This window comes from Lactuca sativa, chromosome 1 (genome assembly GCF_002870075.4).
Source record: "Lactuca sativa cultivar Salinas chromosome 1, Lsat_Salinas_v11, whole genome shotgun sequence".
NCBI classification, from domain to species: domain Eukaryota; kingdom Viridiplantae; phylum Streptophyta; class Magnoliopsida; order Asterales; family Asteraceae; genus Lactuca; species Lactuca sativa.
This window is the reverse complement of record NC_056623.2, coordinates 151,744,028-151,753,607: the sequence shown is the minus strand read 5'-3', so window position 1 is coordinate 151,753,607 and position 9,580 is coordinate 151,744,028.

Here is a 9,580-nt window from a genome sequence, read left to right as displayed (position 1 = left end):
GAGGTGAGAAATATCAATTCTTCTCTTTGACTTTTGAATATATACTTTTGAAATATTAATTCCCCAATCTAAATCCGTAGAGACACACGATCATTTCTAAAGCAGTGGAATTTTTATACATTAATTGTTTATCCCATTCTTAAAGAATCAGATAGTGAGAAATATCAATTCTTCTCTTTGACTTTTGAATAGATACTTTGATTATAAAAGTTTAATTCAGTAATTGGTTTGGAATTGTTTTTATACTTGTTCTTCTATGTTTTATTGTAGTGATTCTGAATATAAAAGTCAATTTTATGTTAGAATCTTGTTTTGCATATACTGGCTTTAATTGTTTTGTTTTTCTAAACCATTTGAATTGAGTAAAATTATATAAAAAAAAAACTAAAAACTTATGAGTTTTGTAGATAATAAGAAGAAAACAAAAACTAAAAGTTGGTGTGTATTTTTGGTGGTGATGTAAGCATGAACATGTGTTTCTTTCAAATATTCATGATTCAGATATTCTGTTGGAATTTAATGTATGTTAGGATGATGCAGAAATGATGAGGTAACTTATGAAAAAAAAGATATATGATACTTCATTCTCAAATAATGAAGAAAAACAACAATATTCTTTCAGAATTTCGGGATTCAACATCTAAAAACAGCAATATTCTTTCAGAATTCAAGAATTCGAGAAGAAAACATGGACAACGAGAGTATTTTAGCATAATGTTGTTATTTTTTAAGAATGTCATTCATTTTTGTTGATATTCTTTTAGAATATTTATAACTATATTAAAATGTATAAGACTTTTAGTCTGTAAGAATATGTGAACGACCCCAACTTTCGTATTTTTGAAAGACCCAAACTTTCATACTTCACAATATTATTACTCCAAAACATGCTACTTGCATATTCATAAAAGCAATATATTACATTGATAAAGAAATTACAAACTACTGGATACAAACCGACTATTACAAAGTGTTATATATTACATAACTACCCAGGATATTGTAATTTATACAAACATAAACTGTAGTACAAAAGTACTATTACAAACTATTCTAAATCTTTCAACATTATAAGATCATACTGGTTACTTATCACCTGCAATTGTTAAATATTGATAGGTTAAGCGGTGATGCTTAGTGAGTTCAATAATAGATACAATATAACGTTATGTTATATATATACTTCAATATGGCAGAAGCAAAGAGAAACAAGGAACAACAAAGGCATATGAGAATCATGTATTAAGCTTTTCATATCATGCGATGACATGATTCAAAGATATACAATCAATGAGACACAACAATTTCCATACTTGATATACATCAGTAAAACTTTGGCCCAAATGGCATAGTAGACATACAATTTCTGATTAACATCTTGTTAGATTTCAGGCTTATAATCATGTCTAACCGTTTGTTAATGCCATAGAATAGAAGTCATTCTCTTACGGAGACATGCTCTACATGGACAGAGGCTACATACCAGTACCAATGTGAATCTAAGTCCTTTCACTGATTACATGGTCAAAGGTATTACATTTGCTATAAAAATAGCGAATAAAAATAACACGGGAAAATAACCCGGAATAATAACACTGAAAAGCACATAGCACATATAATACATAACATACAATTGTTCCTATACATTGAACTCACCTAGAATTAACTGGGGGTCAAAATAGTAATTTGGGCAGCACTTCGGCTTTAAATATGACTTTCTATGTTGAAAACCGGGAGCTTAATTGAAAACCGGACTCTGCGAAGGTAGGATTTCAAAACCGAAAAGATAAAATTTTCGGGCTTCTCGGGAGCTTCAGGACGTGTTTTGGGTGCTAAAATTGATACCGGGGCTTCGGGGAAAGTCAAAATAGTAAATATATGGAATTAGGGTGAAAAAGTGTCAAAAATTCAAAGTTACCCGGGAAGGCTCGCAGCCTCCCTTTATATAGGGTGAGAGGGTTCGGGCCTTGTCGCTAAGAAGGGTCCACGTTGCACCTGCGAGGCTCGGTCCGGAGGAAGAGGCGTGGCTCATGCGAGCTTCGGACACGCGGCAGGAGGAACGAAGGCCACGAAGGCGCTGCGAGGCTCGGACGTGGCTCCAATGCGAAGGGTGTGTCAGAGGCTCGTGTGCAGTACATGGCTGCTTTGGATTGGGACACACGTCGCTTCTCGGATTGGGCCACAACCTCGGTGACGCACCTGCTTCGTGCGAGGTGACATGGCCTCGCCTTATCCATGCGAATTTCTCGAAAATTGCACCCAAACTTCTAAAATCCTTAACTTTCGCATACGAGCTCCGTTTTTGACGTTATTTATATGCACGCGTAGCTAAAATTATGCTTTACAACTTTTGTTTAGACTTCGTTGGATAATTTTGACTTTATTTTTAATATTATTATTTTTAACAGACCAGGACAGAAAAATCCGTTAAAAATTCATAACTTCTTCACCCGGCATCCGTTTTCGTCAGACTTTTTACCGTTGTACTACTAATGACGAGACCTTCAATTCTCGTTTAGGTTGTGTCGGCTAAAAATCACACGATCTAAAATTCGAGTTTTTAGTTGTCTACTGCTAAGCTGAAACTTCGAAAAATCATAACTTCCTCATACGAAGTCAGATTTTGGCGTTCTTTTTATCGAATTTCTTGGTTTAACGAATACTACGAATTTCATTTAGATTACTAAGGCTAAAAAGTAGTTTATCAAAAACTCACTTTTTATGTCATTCGGTGTCGTGTCGGTTTTGTCGCGGATCTTCGGTTGGTCATAACTTCTTCGTTATAACTCGGATTTCGAAGAGGTTTTCGCCTACAAGTTTCTAACGAGATTATTTACAACTTTTAATAATAAAATTTTACTTATTTCAAATTTTATATTTTCGCTAAATTTCACTATTTGGCTTTTAATTGGAATCTCATAAGACTTCCAATATTTTCTGAGTGATTCTAAATATAGTTTTACTTCACTTCTAGTAAAAACCTTCTGTTAGAACTCAACACTCAATTTCACATAGTATTTCACAATTTTATTCATTACAAAACACGATTTCAAAACGTGTATGTTACAAATACCTCCTCCTTTTGAGGATTTCGTCCCCGAAATTACATCGATTAAAATAAATGAGGATATTTTGCTTTTATCTCGTTCTTATTCTCCCAAGTATAGTTTGGGCCTCGATGGTGTTTCCACTTGACAAAATAACATAAGCCTATATATATATATATATATATATATATATATATATATATATATATATATATATATATATATATATATATATTAAAGTTGTGCACCTCTTAGGAACAGTAAACTTCCTGTGAGGTTGGCATAAATGGTCATCTGTTTATATATGATTGTTCAAATTCGTCTCTAAGGTCATCTTATGTCAATATCCATATTATTTGTTGATACGTGTTGGGAACTGTTCCGGTTTCCCGGTTATTTTATCCCCACACCCGTCGGTTAATCGGTCCTTCCAGTTTCTTCCTTCCACCGCTTCTTATCCAAACCTTCTGTTCTCTTTCTTCCTTCCTCCGCTTTCATTCATTGCCACCCCACCCCATCCACCGCTAACCTTCTGTTAGGTTACCACAGCTTGATCGGTTTACCCTCCCGGTTAGTTCAACCCTCCACCATCTATATCCGTCTTCTACCTTCGCTGTTACACTTTCTAGGTAGTCTTCTGTAACAATCAACTCGAACTCCAGACTCCGGATCTGTTGGTTTCTATAGTCCTGAGCGGCATATAAGGTTTAAAAATTAATTATCTAAATTAATCGATTGATTAATCATTTAAACATTTAAGATTAAGTATTTAATCAACTAATTAATTAATCATTTAAACCAATTATAGATTTAATATTTATCTTTTAATTAATCATTTAATTAAAAATTTTATTAGATCCATAAGGATAATATTAATCTCATAACTAATCATTATCTTACGTAAGATTATCTCAGAATATTTATGGTTTTTATCTAGTCATATAAGATAAGCAAAAAAAAACAAATTTTGGTTGAAATCAAAATAGATAATTACCAACTTAATAACCACAAAAATTAGTTTAGTCATCCGAAATTTTTAATTTGAGCTAAGTTCATGTCATGATAGATGCACTGCCACGTCGTGAAAACAGTTTTGTGAAAACAATTTGGTCAATTCAACAAATGTGCTTTCAATGTTAGACACCAAGTAGCTTTGATACTACTGATAGGTTTATTAGGTTACAACGATATGCATAATGAGGAAAAACACTTAACAATTAAGAAGGGCACATGCAACCTAAAATGATCTATGTATTACATTTTGAAGGCATCATACTTTGAATAACAAAACTAACATGAACCCTGCAAATTTCGAATTTAAGAAATCAAGGTTGATGGTTTACATACCTTTGATTTTACCTATTAAAAGCAATTACCTTTATCAGCTTCAAGAGGCTTCCAAAAACCTAAACCCCCCCCCCCCCCAAAAAAAAAAAAAAAATCGTTCACCCTATAGAACCCTCTCGAAATGTCTTTTCTTGCTCAATTATGAACAATTACAATTCACCCTGGCAGCTTTAATTAATTCCAATTAATCCCGAATTAATTCCAAATTAATTATGATTAATAATTAACTAATTCTCATTGATGTCATATTAATTTATTAATCGTATAAATTAACAAATCAATTATTTTAACAATTGATCTCATATTAATTTATCAATCACATAATAAATTAACAAATCAACTATCTATTTGCAATTAATATATTTATCATATAATATATTAACAAATCATTTCGTAATAATTTCCAATCAGTTTATTAATCATACAATAATCTAATAAATCATCCACTCCCTACAAATGTCATTCTAATCAAGTTCTAGTTATCAAGGCAGCCTAAAAAGGACTTTTCTTCCAATTACAAGAATGTACAAATTTAGTTGTTAACTCATACACCTTAATCCAACAGTTTTAGGCCAAGATCTGGACTATTTTCTCTTGTAGTGGGCGTGTGGCGCCCTTAGAAGAGTGTGGGGCGCCTGTTGACCCAAAATTGACTTTATGTTGACTTTTTTGCTAAGCTTGACTTTGGGGAAAAACTTTAGGGTTTTAGGTTACAAGATGAGGTTTTACCTTTTATTTCATGTTTAGGTAGTTTTTGTACCAGCCTTCGCATTCTGTGAGTTATGGTTACTACCTGACTATCTCTGAGGTGAGTCTTCTCATTATATTTTAGGACACTAGGTGTCATCGTATACTTGTTATCTTTGTGACTCTTGCATGAATGTTTATTGGGTGAGGCTCGTTTATATGTTTGTCGGGCAAGGCCCATTTATATGTTTATTGGGCAAGGCCCATTATGATTTGTGGTATCTTGAAGAACTCACTAAGCTTTGTGATGAGTCATGAATTTAATCAAGTAGTGATTTCATAATGTAAATGAACGCAGAAGGTAAATAAATATGTTTAAACTTTTCATTGTCTGGTTATAGCAAGGTTACACAATATAAAGAGTGTAACATCCTGTTTCGGATTGTCCGTGATAAGGGTTCATGAGCCACGAGCCGGACATGAGGAGGTCTTGGGTTGTAGCGAGTTGCTAAAGCGTAGGGCATCTCATCACCTTTCCATAGATATGAGGATCTTTAGAATCAGAGTTATGTCAAAGAAGCTATGAGTTTGGAAGTTATGGCAAGTTTGGTCCTTATTGAGAAATGGGTGGCAATCGGGTACGCTGGGCATAAGTTTGGGTACGCTTAGCGTACCTATGAGTGTGGATTGGATGCGAGGATTACCTAGTACGCTGGGCGTACCAGAGGGTACGCTCGGCGTACTAGGCACAAAAAGAAAACCCTAATTCGGGTAGTGTCCCTATTTAAAGAATGAGATGGTCTCATTTATGGCCACCTTCCTCAACCAATAAACCCTCTCAAACCCTAATATCCGTTCTTGAGCTTGTGGGTGGCCATGTTGAGCTTATATGTGTTCTTGGGGGCTCTTTGGAGTTAAGAAGGCACACAGAAGAGAAAGGAGTTGAAGTCCAGGCTTTGGATCTAAGCTTTCCTGGGGCTAGAGCATCATTTGAAGGTATAAAGCTCAAAGCTTTCCCATTCTTTTTGTTATGTGCATGTTATGCTCCATTTTAGGGTTTTTGGTCCCAAAGCTTGAGACTTTATGAGTTGTTAAACTCCAGAGCCCATTGCATGTCCTTTTGAGTGTTTTCGATGGTATGGTTTTGTGAAAATGAGATCTTGGGTGTTACAACCAAGTTATGCATGAGATAAGAGCTTAATGAGAAAAGAGAATGAGTGTTTTGTGTGTTTGAGACCATATCAGCCATGCAAAGGCTTAAAGTCCCTAACTTTATGGAGTAAGAGCCCTTAGGAAGTCTAGATCTGAGAGATGAGTTAAGGTCTTAACATGTTAAGACCAGGAGAGTGGATTAAGTATTTCAGGGAGTAGGCGCCGCGTAATTCCAGTACGCCCCACGTACCGAGTGAAGGTCCCCGATCAATTTCATGAGTGCTTTGGTACGCTGAGCGTACCAAAGGGGTACGCCCCGCGTAACCCCTCTGTGGACTTTTGGGCTAGACTTTATTACGGGCCTTAGAGGTTGGGCCTGGATCTTTGGGCTTGTGTAATTGAGATTATGAGTAGAGAATAATATATTTATGTCTTGGGCCCTTGTTGTGACAATAGTCAACTTCGGGTCGAGTCAAAGTTAAACAAAGTCAGCGAGTCAAACCGGTCGACTCAATTAACCCTTGTATATTAGGGTTCACGTTATATAATTACTATTCAATGTGCTATTTTAATGAGAAAACATCGTTTGGAAAATTTGAGTGTTTAAATTTTCGTAGCCTTAACAATCATAAACATTGAATCAAAGCGATAATACTCCATCGCACACTCATTGGGAGTGTGTACGACACTAAAACATGGCTTAACGGGGCTTACGGACCTTGCGTTGCGAAGCCGGACACTCAAAAATGTCACAAACGAGACCTCTCTCAATTATATTCACTCTATCTCTCTCTAGTAAAAATCTCTCCCAAATCTCTCTCAAAAGTTCCCATAACTTTTTGAAGTCATTCGGGTCATTCCGACCCTTAACCGGGTCAAAAATCGCTTAAAACGAGGTTAGAACGGGTAAAATACCCCAAAGGATCCGGAACCTCACCCTAGGACCGAAGCCTCTTAGAGGCCGGACCCTCTTGGAACGGAACCGCAGCATGCGAGCCGCAGCAGGCGAGCCGCGACCCCGACCGAAGCAAGCGAGCCACAACCACGCACCACATCGGACCTCCCCTTGGACTGTAGCTTCCTTCTCTCCGAATCCACATCAGCAGCCGGTGCCTCTCCGGATTTTGGACTGCTGATGACCAAAGCCTCGCCTGACTTCGGATTCCTTCATTTTTCACCCGGTTTTCAATCATTTCTCCGTTTTAAGCGCGATTTTAATTATTTTAACGGGGTATTTTCTCCCAAACTCATATTCTGACATATGAGGCCCCAATTATTCATAAATCTAGTAAATTTTTAAGGAAATATCTATTTAGGGATAAAATCTATTAAGTGAGATTATGAGGTGGAGTGTGAATCTTGCCATAATATTTGACACAAACAACCACCCCATACCCATTCCTTTGACTAGCCATTGTACTCCCCACCACTCCTAGTCACCTCATGGTACTTTCCTACTCATTTCCCCAGCAAATCCATATCCAAAGAGCTGGAAAAATCTTCTCTCATTCCTCATTTCTCTCATCTCTCTCTCTCTCTCTCTCTCTCTCTCTCATTTCCACCATAGATCAAGCACAACTTTTCTCTCAAATATTCTCTAAAAAATTCGAGATTTAAGGGATGATCATCAAGTTTTGTCTCATTATTGGTAAGTTTCATCACCCTTCTTATGATTATTACACTTCATTTTACACAAATCATTGATTGCTTACACAAATTCCATCATTAATTGTGCTAGATCCTTGAATCTTCAAAGTAATCCTTCAAGTGTTCTTGAGTTGAACACTTCTCCCCTTCAACATCAATCCCCTGAAATCATTCAAGGTGAGTCCATACCCCCATCCATTCATGTTTTTTTAAGTTTTAGGGGGGAGAATACAAGTTAAAACACCAAGAACATAACTAAATTCTTCTAATAGCTTTCATCAGAAAAGTTTCACCCCATTCACGGACTGTTTTGGACAACTTAAACATTTTAGTTTTCAAAAATGTTTTAGGTGCATGTAGTTCAAGTTTTTAGATTTAAAATTAATACTTGCACATCTCCATAGGATTTTTCTACAATTTATGGTGATTTTTACAAAATTGCCTATCATTTTAAACATCAATCCGGACCAGTCTGTAATTATGGACTTGTTCACACAAGTTAGAGGTCGCTAAAAATCCTGAGAAAAATTATGGAGAAACTAGACTCATTTTCCAAACTCTCAGAATTTACGGATTCTGATTTGGACCTTGGATGATTTTTCTACAAATTTTCTAAGAACAGTGATAGAAAACGTTATCAACAGAAAAATGCTATTAATTTCATCTCACCTTGTAACATGTTGAGCAAGGTGTATATATTCATGTGATTATATGTTATTGCAATATATGACATTTTTGTCTTAGTATATAGACATACATCAATTAAACAAATGGATTTTTGCTAGATAAAGTATAGAAATGACAATTTGTTATAATCAAAGTACATCAATTTCATACAAACATGTGATTAAACCATGTTAAGTATAGTTTATGTGCGTTACTACTACTACCCTTGTTTTGATAAACTATAATAGGTATAGTTCATGATACATTACATAATACATACATTTCAAAAGGGTACAATTATACAAAAGGGAATTATCATTACATTACACGTAAATTTGTTAATGACTTTGTGAGACATTCACTTCACATTACCAATAAGTCCTGTATTGTAACCAGAGTCTCTTGGAGGGAGAGCATGATAGTTGTATATAGATCTATATTGGGTTTGACAAACCCACACCTGATTTGCATGCAACAGCTAGACCGGCAGGTCTGAGGTGACAAATGTCATATCATTTCCGACGCCTGAAGAACGTCGTTTCAGGCCAACTAGGTCATAGTATGGTTATAATAACTCACGTTAAGTATTAACAAACATAGAATTTATAAGTATTTTATTGAAATTAAACGAGTCTACGTCAAGTTGAACTTGCATTATTTTACTTTAAGTATGACAAATTACTTCTACGTTTCGGTCTTGGGATATAAGACTACATTACACTTTTTAGGAAAATATCGGATTTTTCTAGAACAAACATCACACTTACAAGACAAGGTTTTCATGATTGCATACAAAAGCTTATGAACTCACCAACCTTTGTGTTGACACTTTTTCAAAGAACTTGTATTCTCAGGAAATCGCTAAACAGGTAATCAAGTACATTTTGAGGATGGGACGTTAAGGCGTCAAACATTTCATATTTTGTCAACATATTGTAATTGATTTGGAAACATGTAATTCACACAATGATGTAACTCTTTCAATTATATATGTTGGTTGTGTTTGCTTGAATTACTATTGCCATTGTCGCCAT